At 43.0% G+C, this 19,327-nt stretch overlaps 1 long non-coding RNA gene across 1 annotated transcript; it reads left to right on the forward strand.

The window, feature by feature from the left end:
- The first annotated feature begins 2,265 nt into the window (after positions 1–2,265).
- Positions 2,266–10,047, forward strand: LOC133042257 (uncharacterized). The gene is made up of 3 exons (XR_009689457.1): positions 2,266–2,549; positions 8,253–8,339; positions 10,010–10,047. It is a non-coding gene; the product is annotated as an uncharacterized LOC133042257 (long non-coding RNA).
- Positions 10,048–19,327: the final 9,280 nt, after the last annotated feature.

Genomic DNA, 19,327 nt, shown 5'->3' on the forward strand with positions numbered 1-19,327 from the left:
TCAAGGCTCAAATTGACTGATTTGCAGTGGCCCCTAGAGTAGGGTTTTGAAGCCCCTCTGGCTCAGCAGGAAACAGTGTCCAGCTGCATTCATGATGTAACATGGACTGGGGTGGTGGAGAGGTATAGCCCCATGGTACTTGTCAATGCTCCAAAGCCCTATTTCCTCTTACAAATGCAAGAATTGATATTAGAGATAGGTAATTATTTTCTAAAATCAAGTACAAAATAGAAGATGTGGAAATAAAACTCCTACTGCCTTTCCAGTTCCACTTTCTCAGTTTGCTTTTGTTCCCCCAAGCTCAGCAGTTAACAGTGACAACCCGAGCGAAATGGGAGTGGGAGGAAGAAGTCCAGTCAATTCTGGAGTTTTGTCCAAAAAGAGGAGGAATTTCTTTGTTCGGATGCATGCTCCTTCTGGAAGCCAATTTTGACAGACTCTTCCAGAACCACCAGAGACTGCTGTTCTACCTTGGAGGGCACCCTGGAAATTATTCATGCCTTCTTATCTCATGAACTTCTTAACAAATTGCTTATTTGCTCTGCGGTTTGAGAACATTTTATTTTGCTGCAGGGGTTCTTGTTTATCTCAGAAACACTGAGCAGCTCTGATGAGCCGGAACAGAACATGCCAATTCTAGCGTGTTCATTGAGCACCAACTGGTGCTGGTGAGGGTGCCGGGCTCTTTGAAAATTCTCATCCCATTTAAGCCTCCTGAAACACCCTGGAGTGGATATTCTTCTCTCTTTTAAAGAAATTAAAGCTTGGAAAAGTTACAAAACTTACCCAAATCCCTATTGCTGTAAATGGTGGCATCAGAAATAAAATCCAGTTTCATCCATCTCCATAGACTGAACTATTTCATTCTGATTGCAGGAATGTTGACTTTTTTCTTTTTCTTTTCTTTTTTTTTTAATTGGAGGATAATTGTTTTACAATGTTGTGTTGGTTTCTGTCCTACAACAGCATGAATCAGCCTTGAGAAAAGTGAAAGTGTTAGCCGTTAAGTCGTGTCCGACTCTTTGCGACTCCATGGACCATAGCCCGCCAGGCTCCTCTGTCCACGGGATTCTCCAGGCAAGAATACTGGGGATTCTTGCCAGGATCTTCTCCAGGGGATCTTGCCAGTATCGAACACTGGTCTCCTACATTGCAGACAGTTTCTTTACCATCTGATTCACCAGCTGCAGACAGATTCTTTACCATCTGATTCACCAGCGAAGCCCAAATATACGTACATCCCCTCCCTCCACCACCCCCCACCTCTCCCCTACCCTTCTAGGTTGTTACAGAGCCCCAGACTGAGCTTCCTGGGCTATACAGCGGCTTCCCACTAGCTTATTCTTTCTTTTTTTGTTTTAAAGAAAAGAATCAGGTACGGGTGGTGGAGGGATGAGTCACTGAGAATCTAAGCGAGCCAGCCTTCAGTAGGTATTTGCATATATTATTTCCTTCCGTGTTCAGAACATTCTGTTTCCTCCACCTCCATGGATCTTGATCCCTGTGTTATAAGTAAAGTAGCAGAGTCTAAAAAGAGGCCCTTGCATCAAGTGACAACAGCAGAAAAGTGATGGAGTTAGACTTCAATCCACGTCCCCTGGCTCCAAATAACCATGTTCTTTTCAGTGCCTGACACTGCACAGCAGAAATTTCGAGCATTGTCTACAGGAAAACATGTCATTTGGGTCTTAATTATTCCTAATATGTCTCTTTAGGGGGAGTAGACATTTGCTGTTTTGCCTGCCTAAGAATTTTTTTTTTTAATCTGATAAGAGATTTTTTACTTCCCTTTAGGATACTTCTCTGCTCTTGGGCTAAGGCTTGGTGAGATCATTAGTCAAGTTTTCCCACACTCCCCTGTCCCAGGCATGGACATGTGACTCAAGTTCTGCAATTTGTCTCTCTTTCCCCAGAGTTTGAAATTTAAGTTGAAAGGCAAAACGATGAGAGACAGCTGGAGCTAAAACATCCTAATTATAAAGTCCAGAGACTATCCCAATGGAACCACATGCTGCGATGAATGCCGGTTGTCCCAACATAATTGTTAATAACACTTCCTTTCACTCTCCAAAGTGTCATGGTTGAAATGATGAATTATATAGCCACCCTAACTATCATCCCAGTTCCCACAGTCGGACGCCTTCTGAGGTCTGGACATCCCCTTCGATTAAGTAAGCTGCCTCATAGGTCGCCAATGAATTATTTTTGCATAAGCGAATCAAGTCTGTGTCTTGCTTGCAATAATAACAAAGACTTGAACTGTGTCTCTTGAGAAGACACCAATATTACCTTGTGTGGAAAAGGCCCTTAGTAATCACGCGACTAGGGTTTTAACAAATAATAATCAGACTCCTCTTCTAACAATACCCGTGCTTACTCAACGGGCTTGTGGACAGATGTCCACAGCAGCATGGACAGGAATCATTCTTGAAAGCACGGCTTCTCTTCATCTGGGTCGGCCCAGTTTCTTCCATCCCTCAGTGCAGAAGCAACAACCAACCCTGAGGCTTCTTACGGGCACCATTCCTCGAAAGGATCAGCCAGCCTTGGTGAGTGAAAATGAATTGCATTCATTTTGATGAGGTAGGAATTTGTCCTTACTGGAAATGATGCCTATTCTAGATCTGATTTTGCTTTACCCGTCTCTCATGCTCACCTAGTCTGTGAACTTACCAGATACTTTGTGAACTGGTCTGGTGTCTCAAACTAATGAACAATTGCTACTGCAATGAGACAGTTCAGTGCAGGGAGGCCTTTGAGATTTACTGCTTTATAATGAACCTAGTTGCCCCGAAGCAAGTACTGCTGTGCTGTGCTTAGTCGCCTCAGTTGGGCCCGACTCTTTGCATCCCCATGGACTGTAGCCCGCCAGGCTCCTCTGTCCATGGGAGTCTCCAGGCAAGAATACTGGAGTGGGTGGCCATGACCTCCTCCAGGGGATCTTCCCAACCCAGGGATCAAACCCAGGTCTCTCGCAAAGTGGACAGATTCTTTGCCATCTGAGCTGCCAGGGAGGCCCTTATAAAGGGGGAGGGGTCCTATTGATAGCTCAACCTTGGCAGCAGCATGGAGACAATATTTTGTAAGGATGGGAGGTTTCTTGTGTTTGTGATATATGCTCTGATCCCTATCTTTGGTAGGACTTCTCTCATTGACAGTAAAATGAGGTAGGGACGACTAAAGGATCAATATGGAAATAATACAGTTCTAATTTTCCTAAAGATTTGTTTCACAAATTTTGGCTTTCCCATCCTTCAATGGAGGCTTCTGTTGTTTAGAAGTCTCTCTACCTGTTTCAGTCAGGATCCCAAAAGACACATCACATATAGACGGAGATAGTTCTAGTTGAGCTTATTTATAAGACAACATTTACACTACTGTAGGCAAAGTATAGTAGAGCCACAGGGGACAGTGATGGAGCTCAGAGCCAACAGCACTAGAGCTTTCATCACCAGTAAGCTCAAGGAAGCAGTGGGATGAAAACTGGGAGACTAACCCCTGCAGAATCAACCATTTTGAGAGGAGCCATGACTTTCTGCTGAGAGACAGTCAGCCAGAGGCAATCTCAGAGGAATGGAGCCAGACAAGAAAACAGACCTCTCTTATGGGACTCATTGCCCAAACACAGAAGAAGTTCAAAGGCATTAGAGCCTTTGGTATATGCAATCCATTAGGGCATAGATCAATCCAGAGAACAGTTGCTTGTAACTAGAGAGACAAAGAGGAGGTATTCAGCCTGGGGCCCAAATAAAGAATGCAGAAAACTGTTATAATTATTCATTAACTAGGAGTCAGTATTTTTTTAAGTCAGTTGTATTTCTATATACCAGTAACAAGCAAGCAAAAACTAAATAGAAGCATGTAAGCATATATAATAACTAAACAACTTCAAATACATAGAAATAAATTTACTTAAAAATGGAGGATACCTCTGCATACAAAACTACAAAGATTTATTGAGATAATCTAAAGAAGACCCAATCTCAAAAACGACAGAATGAACTCTGTGTGTTTCCGAGGCAAGCCATTCAATATCACAGTAATCCAAGTCTATGCCCCGACCAGCAACGCTGAAGAGGCTGAAGTTTAATGGTTCTGTGAAAACCTACAAGACCTTTTAGAACTAATACCCAAAAAAGATGTCCTTTTCATAGGGGACTGTAATGCAAAAGTAGGAAGTCAAGAAACACCTGAAGTAACAGACAAATTTGGCCTTGGAGTACAGAATGAAGCAGGGCAAAGGCTAATAGAGTTTTGCCAAGAGAACACACTGGTCATAGCAAACACCCTCTTCCGACAACACAAGAGAAAACTCTACACATGGACATCACCAGATGGTCAGCACTAAAATCATATTGATTTTATTCTTTGCAGCGAAAGATGGAGAAGCTCTATACAGTCAGCAAAAACAAGACTGGGAGCTGACTGTGGCTCAGATCATGAACTCCTTATTTCCAAATTCAGACTTAAATTGAAGAAATTAGGGAAAACCACTATACCATTCAGGTATGACCTAAATCAAACCCCTTATGATTATACAGTGGAAGTGACAAATAGATGTAAGGGACTAGATCTGATAGAGTGAGTGCCTGATGAACTATGGACAGAGGTTCATGACATTGTATAGGAAACAGGGATCAAGACCATCCCCATGGAAAACAAATGCAATAAAGCAAAATGGCTGTCTGAGGAAGCCTTACAAATATCTGTGAAAAAAAAGAGAAGTGAAAAGCAAAGGAGAAAAGGAAAGATATACTCATTAGAATGCAGAGTTCCAAAGAATAGCAAGGAGAGATAATAAAGCCTTCCTCAGTGATCAATGCAAAGAAATAGAGGAAAACAATAGAATGGGAAAGACTAGAGATCTCTTCAAGAAAATCAGAGATAACAAGGGAACATTTCATGCAAAGATGGGTCCAATAAAGGACAGAAATGGTATGGACCTAACAGAAGCAGAAGATATTAAGAAGAGGTGGCAAGAATACACAGAAGAACTGTACAAAAAAGATCTTCAAGACCCAGATAATCATGATGGTGTGATCACTCACCTAGAGCCAGACATCCTGGAGTGTGAAGTCAAGTGGGCCTTAGAAAGCATCACTATGAGCAAAGCTAATGGAGTTGATGGAAGTTCAGCTGAGCTATTTCAAATCCTAAGAGATGATGCTGTGAAAGTGCTGCACTCAATAAGCCAGCAAATTTGGAAAGCTCAGCAGTGGCCGCAGGACTGGTAAAGGTCGGTTTTCATCCCAATCCCAAAGAAAGGCAATCCCAAAGAATGCTCAAACTACCAAACAATTGCACTCATCTCACATGCTAGCAAAGTGATTCTCAAAATTTTCCAAGCCAGACTGCAACAACACGTGAACTGTGAACTTCCAGATGCTCAAGCTGGTTTTAAAAAAGGCAGAGGAACAAGAGATCAAATTGCCAACATACGCTGGATGACCAAAAAAGCAAAAGAGTTCCAGAAAAACATCTATTTCTGCTTTATTGACTATGCCAAAGCCTTTGACTGTGTGAACCACAACAAACTGTGGAAAATTCTGAAAGAAATGGGAATACCAGACCATCTGATCTGCCTTTTGAGAAATCCATATGCAGATCAGGAAGCAACAGTTAGAACTGGACATGGAACAACAGACTGGTTCCAAACAGGAAAAGGAGTACATCAAGGCTATATGTTGTCACCCTGCTTAACTTACGTGCAGAGTACATCATGAGAAATGCTGGGCTGGGAGAAGCACAAGCTGAAATCAAGATTTCTGGGAGAAATATCAATAACCTCAGATGTGCAGATGACACCACCATAATGGCAGAAAGTGAAGAAGAACTAAAGAGTCTCTTGATGAGAGTGAAAGAGGAGAGTGAAAAAGTTGGCTTAAAGCTCAAAACATTCAGAAAACTAACATCATGACATCTGGACCCATCACTTCATGGCAAATCGATGGGGAAAGAGTGGAAACAGTGTCAGACTTTATTTTTTGGGCTCCAAAATCACTGCAGATGGTGACTGCAGCCATGAAATTAAAAGATGCTTACTCCTTGGAAGAAAAGTTGTGACCAACCTAGATAGCATATTAAAAGGCAGAAACATTACTTTGCCAACAAAGGTCCATCTAGTTAAGACTATGTTTTTTCCAGTAGTTGTGTATGGATGTGAGACTTGGACTATAAAGAAAGCTGAGTGCTCAAGAATTGATTGTTTTGAACTGTGGTGTTGAAGACTCTTGAGAGTCCCTTGGACCGCAAGGAGATCCAACCAGTCCATCCTAAAGGAGATCAGTCCTAAGTATTCATTGGAAGGACTGATGTTGAAGCTGAAACTCCAATACTTTGGCCACCTGATGTGAAGAACTGACTCATTTGAAAAGACCCTGATGCTGGGAAAGATTGAAGGCAGGAGAAGAAGGGGACGACAGAGGATGAGATGGTTGGATGGCATCACTGACTAAATGGACAAGAGTTTGAGTAAATTCCGGGAGTTGGTGATGGACAGGGAGGCCTGGCGTGTTGCAGTCCATGGGATCACAAAGAGCTGGACATGACTGAGTGACTAAACTGAACTGAAAGAAGACCCCAAAGAATGGAGGAATATATACTTGACTCTCAAACAACTCAGCGGTTAGGGCTGCCAACCTCTTGCACAGTGACAATCCCTGTGTAGCTACAGTGGTCCCTCCATATCCATGGCTCTGCATCTGTGGCTATAGCCAATATATATATACAACGTATAGCCAATATATACAATGTACTACAGTACAACTACAGATCATGTAGTGCTGTAACACATATTCATTAAGAAAAATCCACATGTAAGTAGCCTCCCACAGTTCAAATCCATGTTGTTCAACAGCCAACTGTTTCATGTCCAAGGTTTGAAAGAATTAACACCATTAAGCTAATATTGCATCACCGATAGTTGATCTATGGATTTCATGCTATTCTAGTAAGAATTTCAAAAATTTTTAATGGAAATTTCAAGCTGATTCTCTCATTTACGTGGAAATGCAAAGAGACAAAAAATAGGCAAGGTGGTCTTAAAAAAGAAGAACAAAGTTGAAGGATTTATGCTACCCAATATAAATGCTTCTTATAAAGCTACATTAATTAAGACAGTGTGGCCTTGGGGCAAGGGCAGACAAATATATCAATGGACCTGAGGAGTGTCCAGAAATAGACCCAGTCAAATAAGGACACTTCATTTAAGACACAGGTGACACTGCAGAGGAGTGACTAATGGACAATCTTTTCAATAAATAGTGCTGCATCCACTGGAGTTCACATGGGAAAAAAACTAATTCTGACCCCTATTTTGTCACCCAAAGAAAAATCAATTCTATGAGGTTTTTAGATCCAAATGTAAGAGCTTAAGAGAAAAGCTTCTAATTAACTGGAAGGGGATGATGGACCTAAATGTAAAAATGCAAAAGTATAAAACTTCTAGAGGAAACCATTGCAAAGTATCTGTATCACCTTGGGTTTAGTGATGAGTTTTCAGATTCAATACCAAACATTATTGTAAAATTGAAAAGTTAACTTTATCAGGAAAGAAAAATGGATGCATTGGACTTTATTAAAATTGAAAACTTAGCTATGTGAAAGACAATGTTGAGAGAATGAAAAGAGAAACCACATAGTTGGAGAACATAATGAAAGTCATTTATCTGATAAAGTACTTCTATGCAGTACCGGGTGCAATTTATGCTCCAGAGCTCCCTCTAGGATGAGACTCGGGGTCGTGGGCCCACATTCTTGCTTAGCTTCTGTCTCTGACCCAGAGCTTTCCGCATACTTCTTCCCTCACCTCCTTATTGGTTTCTCCTAAGAGCACCCCTTAATGAATTATTAATATTTGTCCAAGAATTCTTGTCTCTTGCTCCTAGGAAACTTGACTATGACGGGTTTCAAACTGGAAGCCACCTCTGATGATTAATTTCATGTGTCAATTTGACTGGACTGAGAGATACCCAGGAAGCTACTGGCCTTACTTCTGGGTGGGTCTGTAGGGTGTCTGTGAACCATGGCAGCGTTTGAATTGGCAGACTGGGTAATGATGGTCCTCACCAACGTGAGTGGGCCTCATTAGTTAGTTGAAGGCCTCGGTAGAACAAGAAAGATATCATCAGCACTCTTAGGTCTTGGGCCTTCAGAATTGCAGGGAGACTTACAGCACCAGCTCCCTGATCCAATTCTCCGATTTGGGGGCTCAAACGGGGGCTTACTCCCTCTGCTCCTCCCCTGATTCTCAGGTTTGAACTGAATTACACGACTGGCTTTCTTGGTTCTTCCCAGCTTGCAGACAGCAGATGCTGAGACTTCGTGGTCTCCATAATCAGGTAAACTGATTCCTATAAATAAATTTCCGCTTCCTATCTATCTATCAATTTTCTTTCTCTCCCTTTCCTATCAGTTTTGGTTTTCTTCTGGAGAACCCTAATACACTCCTCAAATGTCCATTATAGAAAAGTAGATCAATAAATCATGTTATGTCCACATATGCGTGCTCAGTCATTCAGTTGTGTCCGACTCTTTGTGACCCTATGGACTGTAACCTGCCAGGCTCCTCTGTCCATGGGATTTTCCAGACAATAATACCAGAGTGAGTTGCCATTTCCTCCTCCAGGGGATCTTCCTGACCCAGGGAATCTTCCCAATCCAGGGATCAAACCCACATCTCTTGGATTAGCAAGCAGATTCTTTACCACTGAGCCATCTGGGAAGATCCTTATGCCCCTACAATGGGAAGCAAGAGACACTCATGGGAATGAATGGACTGTGGCCACATGCATCCACATAGGTGAAACTCACACAGTTAGATGGTACCTAATATTTTTATTGAATTGGGCAAAGTGTGTTTATATATTTAACCTGAGTTTCACCTGGGATTTCTCTCACTGCAGAGTGGAAACAGACCACCAGTCAGGAATTTCAATCTCTCCCGTGACCAGGATTTCCAGCCGGTTCTGAGAGGGCAGTGAGGGACAGAGTCACCCAGATGTTATAAGCCTGGACCTCTCAGTTGCTTTACTCATTGTGGTTTTATCTATCTTGTGCTTGGAATCCCATGGCCAAAACCTGCCAATGGCTGATGAAGGAAGTCATCTATCCCCGATGTAACTGGCAGCTTCCACAAAGCTGTTAGGTGTTCTCTGCATACCAGGAAAACCTGGAACCCCACTGTGGTGCTCTTAAAGCAGACCTGCTTCATGCTTCCAGGATCTCAAATTCTTGGGGCACTAACTCCCATAACCCTCAGATCAGTCCAGAAGACATAGGGATTAGCCGAAGGTCTGCCGACTGTCACACCCTCTCTCTAACTCAGGAGCGTTGTCATAGAACCAAATGTGTGTTTATAGTTGCTCTTCTTTCAGGCCAAGCAGCTGCTCAATTATTCCTCAGACCCATTGGTAAATAGATCCCACAAGGACCCTCTGCTCAGCCAGCCTTTCACCCTTTCATCTAATTTGATTATAAGATGAGTGAATTCTCTCCAGACTTTACTTCAAAGGAAACGATTGCCCGTGGTCATTTTTAAGTCCCAGAATTCTTTGGTAGAGATGCTTTCTTTTCTGTAGCCTCGAACATGTTCCAAAGTCAACGGTGATGTCAGTTCCCTGTGACTGGCTGAGATGAAGTCAGCCGCATCCCGCCCTCAGATGTTCTTCCAAATTTCAAGTTGTGAAGAGAAATTGCTTCTTTCTTACAAATATGTTTTCCCTGGCTTTATTATTTTTTTTAAAACCCACATGCTTCATGCTGGAAATATGAAAAACACACATTTTGTCAAGAAAAAATTTATATCACCCCAAAGCTTACAGTTAACTGCTGTTATCACATCCCTAGGGTTCTGACTTAGAGTGAACTGAAAAATAAGCACATTTCTGGACAGGAAGTCAAGAGGAAATGTGAGCCCGGGCATGGGGTGATTAGTTTCTGCTCATTTCATGGTGATTTTCTGCTTTCCTTTCAATGCCTACTTGCTTAGAGGAAAATTTTTCCTTGACAGCTAAAACCACGTGCTCCCTTGTTCATCTCCAGTGGCAGAGCGAGGAGAGTCCGTTTTCGTTTTCCCACGGTAGTCTTCTGGAGTTTGAATGGGTTCATTCAGTTCTGTGGAAAGGAAGAGCTGTATGTCTCTAGCTCAGTTCACCACATTTACTTCGCAGGAGTTCTGTGAGCTTGAAGATAGTACAGGTGAAGGTGAAACATTCAAAGAAGTTATTAACTACTAGATATAATCATCAACACGTGCACTGCATCATCATTACCCCAGTGACTGGATTCACCAATGTATGTGTACTTTGTCCTCTCGCAAGATTCATTACAAGTAAATGTTAACATCAGGTAAGAAGAACGGAAAAAATTCTCAACAAGAGAGACTAGAGGAAAGGGGAGAGATTGCAGCCAAAGAGGCTGAGTCAGTTTGCATACTGATGGGTTTGGGGATAAAGAGAAGGAAAAGCTAGATGGCCTGGGAGCTTGAAGGAGATTTAGGAATGGGGGAGGGGTGACGTGAGAGAGAGTCTGGAGCAGATGCAAAATCTGAATGCACAGGGGTTCAAGGAAGATTTAGGAATGGCTGATGGGAATTACACACTGAGTCCTGGTCAAAGTTCCTCACTGGTGCTGAAGCTGAAGCTCCAATACTTTGGCCGCCTGAAGTGAAGAGCCAGCTCATTGGGAAAGACCCTGATGCTGGTTGGGAAAGGCTGAGGGCAGGAGGTGAAGAGGGCAACAGAGGATGAGACAGTTGGATGGCATCAGTGACTCAATGGACATGAGTTTGAGAAAACTCCAGGTGATAGTGAAGGACAGGGAAGCCTGGTGTGCTGCAGTCCATGGGATTGCAAAGAGCCAGACACCACTTAGTGATTGAATAACAACAATGTTCCTCAAAAGAAATAAGAAAATTTGTCACTGCTTTCTTTTTAAGATTTTTTTTTTTTTGATGTGGACCATGTTTAAAATCTTTATAGGATTTGTTACAGTATTGCTTCTGTTTCATGGTTTTTTGTTTTTTTGGCCACAGGCATGTGAAATCTTAGCTCCTTGACCAGGGATTGAACCTGCACTCGCTGCCTTGGCAGGTGAAGCCTTAACCACTGGAGCACTGGGAAGTCACTGCCATTGCTTTTTGAAAATATTTCATGGCTGGACTGGGCTCCCTTCACTGGGACCACATATAGGAGCTGGACCATGTGGGACACAGATCCTACTCCGATGATAGCATAATTTGCACACAATCTGTCCTTTCCAACGGAGTGTGAGATCCTGGAAAGTAAAGTGTAACTTTGTCTGATGGATAATGTTTAGCACAAAGTCTGTCATAATGCAGGTGCTGAGCTAGTCTTTGCAGAATTGAATTACAGTAGAGATGAAGGGAAGGAATGGTGACTTAGATTTATTTAGCATCCACAATATTCCAGGTACTCTATGCACAGATTTGAGAGAAGTTCAGAGAGATCAATGGCCTTGCCTAGGTTTATAATTTTTGAGTGAAGCAAGTGAATGTGAAAGTTGCTCAATGGTGTCCAACACTTTGCGACCCCATGGAATTCTCCAGGCCAGAACACTGGAGTGGGTAGCCTTTCCCTTCTCCAGGGGATCTTCCCAACCCAGGGATTGAACCCGGGTCTCCCGCATTCCAGGCAGATTCTTTACCAGCTGAGCAATCAGGCCAGCACTCAAATTCAGGTCTTTGTGACTGAGGATCATTATTCCATGTGGACCAAAGGAAACTCCTCTCCTAAGCTGGAAGGAGGGGAGACGGAGTGCTGATAAGTGAGTGCTGAAGGAGCGCTGATGAGAGAGCAGCAACTATTTTTCCAGTTATGTGTTAAGTTCTGCTATGTTCCAGGGTCTGCTGGAGTATATGACCCGTCATGGGCTCTACAGGGACATCTAGTCCATGAATCCATTAATGAGCAAACAAATGAAATAAGGGTGGCCAGAGACCAAGCGGAGTGTCCAGGAACAGGAAAGAAGAGAAGAGATAGCACAGGGAAAGAAGCATATGGCAGTGAGGGAACTGGAAAAGGTAAGAATAAGCACTGAGAACAGAGGACTCAGAGAGGGTCAGAGCAGAGACATGCCCAAGACGGAGACAAGGAAGACGAAAGGGATGAGAACATTTAGAAATCTTGTGGGAAAGCAGAGGATCCAGGGGAAGAGCTCAGGAAAGAAGAGGGGAGAGAGGGGAGCTGAGAAGAACCCTGAGCCACTGAGGGACAAGCGGTGGGGACAGAGGCGTCTTCTCGACCTGGGGAATCATCCCAAACCCCTTTGGGCAGTGTGCTCATGTTTCAGGCAGGATCCAAATGTCTGTCTTGAAGGATCTGGTGGGAGAAGATGCTGGGGAAACACACACACTAAATAAGGGTGAAAACACCACCAATGTAGATGTAATGATTTTCCAGGAACAATCAATGCACAGACATCTATCTGCCCCCTAACACATGCCTGAGTGTTCTCTCCACCTCCCTCTGCCCTCACACGGCTGGACCTTAAAATCCCAGTTCCAGGGTCCCCCCTTCCATGCCCACAACCTGCACTGTGATATCTCTTGCTGCATAAAATGATCCCATTTGCTCTCAACAGCTGGGAGAGCAGAGCGCGTGATGCATGTCAACTGGGATTGGGGGCGGCATCCCTCAGCTGGAAGGATGGAGGACAAGTGCGCAGGTATCCATGGAAAGTACCCTCTGAGAAGTAGGGATGAAAGTTCCAGAAAGGCTGAGCTCCTGATGAAGATGTAATGAGCAGCTGAGTGGTGAGGACTGGCAATGCCAGGGCTGTACACATCACTGCACATATCTAAGCCAGCACCCTGATGTCTAACAGGAGGGCTGCCCTCCTACGGGCAGCAATGCTGGGCGGCTTGGTATCCTGGGCAGGGGGACCCATAACAGCAAGCCCAACGCAGGCTTTCAGAGCTGCCTGGGGAGGCTCCTTACGCAGGACCTCCAATGAGGTGCCAGCGGACCATCCTGCACTTGTTCGTCCAATTCACGCCTTGAATTGGACGATTCAAGGTCCAATTCACACAATCTCCTTCTTCCAGTCTCTCATTCATTCTCTCATTCATTCATCAAGGGTTGTGTGACGACTTACTGTGTCCAGCAACAGTACAAGACACAGGGATCCAGAGGTCAACACAAAAGGCCTTTATTCTAGGGAAGTAAAGGCTGGATGAAGAGACAAAAATTAGCACTTTATGATACATTCTTTTATTTTATGTTGTATTATATTGTGTCAAATTATGTTGTATTGCATTCCATTATTTATTCGTCAAATGTTATGTCAGGTGTTCAAATAACATCAGGGATGCCACAGTGAATAAAACACAGTTCTCAACTTCATGGACCTTTTTATTCTAGTGGGGAAAACAGCGATAAAAGTGCCATGTTGAGTATGATAACTATATGATATCTATACGACTAGCAGCTCTTTGACCTTTTGCACCTGTTATATAAATTTTGATATTAACAAACTCTGCCTGCATGTCTCAACTTCGTCATCTGTCTTGAATCCATCCTGAGATTTCTAGATGTGGCAGAATCTAGCAGCATTGCTTTTGGGACGCCTCAAAAGCCCTCTCTCGAGTCTGGAATACATCTTCTCTCTTTGGGTGAGAGGGATGCCAGGGGAAAGAAATAATCATTACATTCTGAGTCAGATGGAGACTGTATATCTTATTAATAACCGAGACGAATTGTGTACACCCTCGAAGCTGGATTGATAATGATGCGTCAAACTTTGTTACCGAAACCTCAGAAAGCTGATGTGGGTCACAGGGAGCTATTTTGCACAAGATTTGTCACCTTGATCTGAACGGGAAACGAATTACTAAATATAAAATGCTGTTTTGCTGTGATTCATGGCTCTTTCAAGCTGACAGACATCGTAAAAGGATATAATCTTTTCCCTCTTTCTAAAAAATGAAGTCAAGGGATCTGCTTCTCCATTTCTTATCAACCTGAAGAGGGATCAGAGAGAACACCTACAAGCCAACCACAAGGAATAGGTCTGTCTTTTCTGCTTTCTGACAGTGTTCATACAGAGGAGAAAGACTGTAATCTGTGTGTTCCACTTCTAGGAAATGATAGCTCCAAAATATAATTATCTTTACTGTAGGATGATGCAACTGGGTTTTTTCCTCCCCACAAGACAGACTCATGATTATACTTGAAAATAAGAACATATTGCAACCCCTCCTTGTGCTCAAATACCTCTCATACGTAATTGTAGCTTTTATAGATGACTTTCTGTTTATTTAAGCATTTGTGATTAAATTTATGTAAATATCATGGCATTCCCTGAGGTCTCTTAGGATGAAAAATACAGAACCACGAGTGGTGAAGCTCAAAAGGTTTTCAGTAGTCAGAAAACCAAAAGCTAAAGCTTAGATCTTAGTCTGCATATGCTCTGCAGTGAATAGAATGCATAAGCATCTTATTATGACTCAGAGACGTGTACATCCTGAAGACTTCCTAGTGACAGAAGGATTTGTAACTAAATATTTACGCACAGTGGATTTGATACTGCCCAGGGCAGTGGCTGCCAGCCCAAGTTCATGGTAGACAAATCCTTATTAGAATTCTGGCTCTGTAACTTACTTACTCATGACCTTGGGCACTTAACTATTTCAAGCCTCTGGTGGCATGTGTGTGTCTACGTGTGCATGTGTGTTTCATTTGAAAGCAAACATAAAATAATATTTGCCCCACAGAGTTACTTTAAGTACTGAATGAGATCATTAATATCATTTAATACATGACAGTACATAATCTTTATCATGGAACAGGAAAAAGTGATCAAATTTACATTATTGTTGCTAATACAAGATGCAAATTATTTTAAGTAAAATGCTGTTTCATTGGGCTTCCCCTGTGGCTCAGCTAGTAAAGAATCCGCCTGCAATGCAGAAGACCTGGGTTCAATCCCTGGGTTAGGAAGATCCCCCGGAGAAGGGAATAGCTACCCATTCCAGTATTCTGTCCTGGAGAATTCCATGAACTTCATAGTCCATGGGGTCACAAAGAGTCAGACACGACTGAGCGACTTTCACCAAACCAAGTTGGTAGATGCTAAAATAAAATCTTTAGTGATGTCAAACTTTCTCTCTCGACTTTGCCTCTTCAGCTCAATTGTACATGTTTTCTTATCCACAAGTTCTCCCACCACGAAAATTTCAGGAACGCAACCTACATGAGTGTGGATGGTAGAAAAGACCCTTAAGATCTCATGGATCCCCAGTTTATGTTTTCAATCCCTATTCCCTCAGCTTTTGGGACCGCGATCTCCAGGCTGGATTTGTAGCCCTGGGACTCTCTCTCCTCATTCTCACTGCACTCATGCTTCTCTGCTTACCCGCCCAAGGGTGATGAGTCACAGAATGCTACTCTTGGACTTCTTACACTTGCAGGCGTACTAAGTCACTTCAGTCGTGTCCGACTCTTTGCGACCCCATGGACTGTAACCCACCAGGTTCCTCTGTCCATGGAATTCTCCAGGCAAGGATACCGGAGCGGGTTGTTGTGCTCTCCTCCACGGGATCTTCCCAGCCCAGGGATTGAACCCATGTCTCTTATATCTCCTGCGTTGGCAGGCAGGTTCTTTGCCGCTAGCACCACTTGGGAAGCCTCTTCTTATCTCTCTCCTTTCCAAATGATGGGACTCCTTTTTGACTTTATTTACCACTGGCATGCCAGTGAATGCTGAGTCTAAAGCTCCTGTCTGACTTCAGTCCCTTGCATATCGACTTTCCTGTTGGGTTTCTCAGACTAAAAGCATTCCTATTAGCATCTCACACTCTGTATATTGCCCACAGGACTCTTCATTCCTTACCCTCAGCATCTCTTCCATTGTCCATTATCACCTAATGCAGGTAATAGAAGCCACACAAGGCTGGTACCCAGATCAGAAGTCAGGGAGTTATCTTCATCTGTCCTTCTCCTTCACCTGTCATATCCAGTAAAAAAGGCCCATTAATCTTGCCTTCTGATAGTTAATTTATCCATCCTTATGATAGTTTAGGATAGGAAAGAAAATGAGTGCATTGCATGCAGTCAGGCTAAGTGTTGTGTAATATATTTATACAGTTGTATGTATTTTTATTGTATTTGCATATGTGCGTGTATATTGGAGCATGATGTCAAATATATCTTTTATGGTAAGTCATGGGATAGGATAGTTTAAAAAGCACTGTCTTGAACCCTTCTTTATCAAACTCATTGAGGCCCAGCTGACTAGTACTATCTAAACTCTTTGCTTTTTCTCTTCCTATGAAGCCCCTTAAAATAATGAAATAAAGTAAAATAAAATAAAACAAAATGACTCCGTGTTATGTTTCCCCATAAGACTACCTCAGTTGTATTGTCCTTGGGAACACAGAGATCAACCTGTGTTCACAACCCACCCCCGCCCCCCGCCCAAGGTTTGGAGTAATCTGTCCCCATAGAATCGCTTCCCAGCTAGCTCAGAGGTAAAGAATCTGCCTGCCAATGCAGGAGATGCTGGTTTGATCCCTGGGTTGGGAAGATCCCTGGAGGAGGAAATGGCAACCCTCTCCAATATTCTTGCCTGAAAAATTCCATGGACCCAGCAGCCTGACAGGCTGCTCACAAAGAGTCGGACATGGCTGAGTAACCGAGCACACACACCCATGAATAGAACCATGTGCATTCTGGAGATGGCTGTTTTAGAAAGACAGGGGTCCTTGCCTTCAGAGAGATTTCTAGTAAAGGAGAGTGATATAGTAAAGATCTCCTGGTAGACCCTGGGAGAATCAGAGAGCCCATTTCCCGTGGGTGATCTCTGTACATTGAGTTATTAGAGAATTTGATGAAGGGATTTGTTTTTCCTCTACTCCCATCCTAATACACTCCACAGCTCCACTTATCCACTCAAACACATCCATGTTCAATTTTATCCTTGCTCTTTCAGCATTTTATTTTTCCTCTAGGTCAATGGGTTTTTTAAAAAGCATTTTCAGTAGCAGAATGCTTTTTTTTCAAAGAAAATCTTTACTAAGACTTCAACCTATAAAATGAATGAAAGCAATAAATGGGTTCCTAGAGCATTTAAATATTCATTGTTTGATGGGAGAAAATAACTATAATAGTTGTTTTTTATTGAGAATCCCTGCAACCTATCTTCAGAGCCCAGCTTGAAAAATTAGTCCTTGATGAACACTGGGGAGGTACATATTGTCCATTCCTGAATGGTTCTGAAGACTGGGTAGGTTTATGTACAAGCAACATTTTCACTGTAAGCTGCACACCCTCGTACTATTATTATTAGTTGTACTTCTGCTTTCTCTAGCTGAACAACCTTGGGCAAACCATTCAGCCTTAGGAGGCCAAGGGGCTCTATTTTCCATCCATGAATCATTGGGATCAAGCTGAAGGATCTCTAGCTTCCTTTATGTTCCATGCATCCATAGAATAAATATGAGCACTAGTCTTAACACCAAGGTGTTGATGCTCGCCATAGAGCCAAGGTTCATGGTGAAGTTTGTACTTACCACTGTGGGTCTTTTCTGGGTGGTTGATTTTATGATCCATTCAAAGAGGTTCCATGTGTCTCTTAAGTAATTTTTATAATATCAATGTTTAACTATACAACCAAGAAACTCATTTTCACATGTATCATTGAGTTCTTGTAATAATAATAGTAACCACAGCAATTTGTTTTAATACTTGGCAATCTACACGTGCTTATATCTGTTATAAGCCTTTGACTCTCACAGTAATTCTATGTATCCATTCTTAAGAGAGCACAGATGCTGAGAGGAAAGCTGATTTGCTAATGCCTGTTAGCAAGAACCTGGAGCTGTGATGGGGTGTCAGATGGGGGGGGGGGGCATGTCACAGTTTGGGAAACCTTGGTACCAGGTCAAGGAGTCTTCATTTCACTGGGTCCACATGTTACCGAGTCTAAGCTCATAGTGCTTGCTGTACGCCAGGGCAATAAAGCAAGACACCAATTGTTGAGGCAAAGAAGAGTGACTTTATTCAGAAAGTCAGCAGGCTGAGAAGATGGTGAACTAGAGCCCCAGAGAACCGTCTTGATAGGTTTGGATGTTATTTTCTTTTATGGAGCAAAGAGGGAAGGAGATGGGGAGATAAGGTAGAAAAGGTGATTAGTTGTTGCACATATTTCCTAGTTCTGGCCAGACTCCGGAGTTGTTGTTCAGTCCCTAAGTCGTGTCCGACTCTTTGTGACCGCACGGACAGTAGCATGCCAGGCTTCCATGTCCTTCACTATCTCCTGGAGTTTGCTCAAATTCATGTTCACTGAGTTGGCAATGCTATCTAACCATCTCATCCCTGCTGCCCACCTTCTCTTCCTGCCCTCAATCTTTCCCAGCATCAAGTTCTTTTCTATGAGTTGGCTGTTTGCATCAGGTGGCCCAAGTATTTGAGCTTCAGCATCAGTCCTTCCAGTGAATACTTAGGGTTGATTTCCTTTAGGATTGCCTGGTTTGATCTCCTTGCAGTCCAAAGGACTCTCAAGAGTCTTCTCCAGCACCACAAGGGGTGTGTTAATTTTTTCTTTCCTGCAGCCATCCATAGGTGAGCCTGGTCAGGATGTCTCCTGTGAACTAAACAAAGGTATTTTAGATTAATGATCAGACATGGGAGGCAGCATTCCCAGAGATGAGCCATTAAGTATACCTTAAGCTATGGGCAACATTCCTTTAGTGCTTAACTTCTAGCAAAAACAATAGAATACAAAGGTTAAAGTAAAAGAAACAGATCCAATACAGAGTCAGATTTGTTCTTCCCTGGAGAACAAATCTCCACACAGCCTTGGAGAATGAAAGAGGGGATTTACTTGCTCCAGGTAGAGAGGTAAAGGCCAGGTGATGGCCACCTGAGGGACCCCAGAGAGATCCTGTGACCGCTGCCTTGGTTGCAGAGGGAGGTGTGGGTAGCAGCCAGATTGACAGAGGGAACAAATGAAAGAGAGCGCTTCACTCTTATCTTTCAGGGAATCCTGAACCCTGCAACTGAAACCTCTTTCTTTAGTATGTCTTATGAAGAAATACAAAATAGCTCTAAACTGAAAATCAGTCTTCGTCCGAATATTAAATTCCAGAGGGCAGAAAGAGTCCCCTCCTCACCTCCGCTTTCTTCATTGGCCCTTTCCCTCTGGGTTCCCTTTCCTACCCTCCAGCAGTTCTCATGAGTATTAGGTACATCAGAGTGTCTCTCATTCCCCGCCTCAAGCTGAAAGCCAGAATCCAAGAGTCACAAGAAGGTCTAGGTCAGTTTTGTGAAGCTGCCAAATCTGATGGGCTACGTTTCCATTCTATTTATGT

The sequence above is a fragment of the Dama dama genome, chromosome 21, assembly GCF_033118175.1.
Source record: "Dama dama isolate Ldn47 chromosome 21, ASM3311817v1, whole genome shotgun sequence".
In the NCBI taxonomy this organism is placed as follows: domain Eukaryota; kingdom Metazoa; phylum Chordata; class Mammalia; order Artiodactyla; family Cervidae; genus Dama; species Dama dama.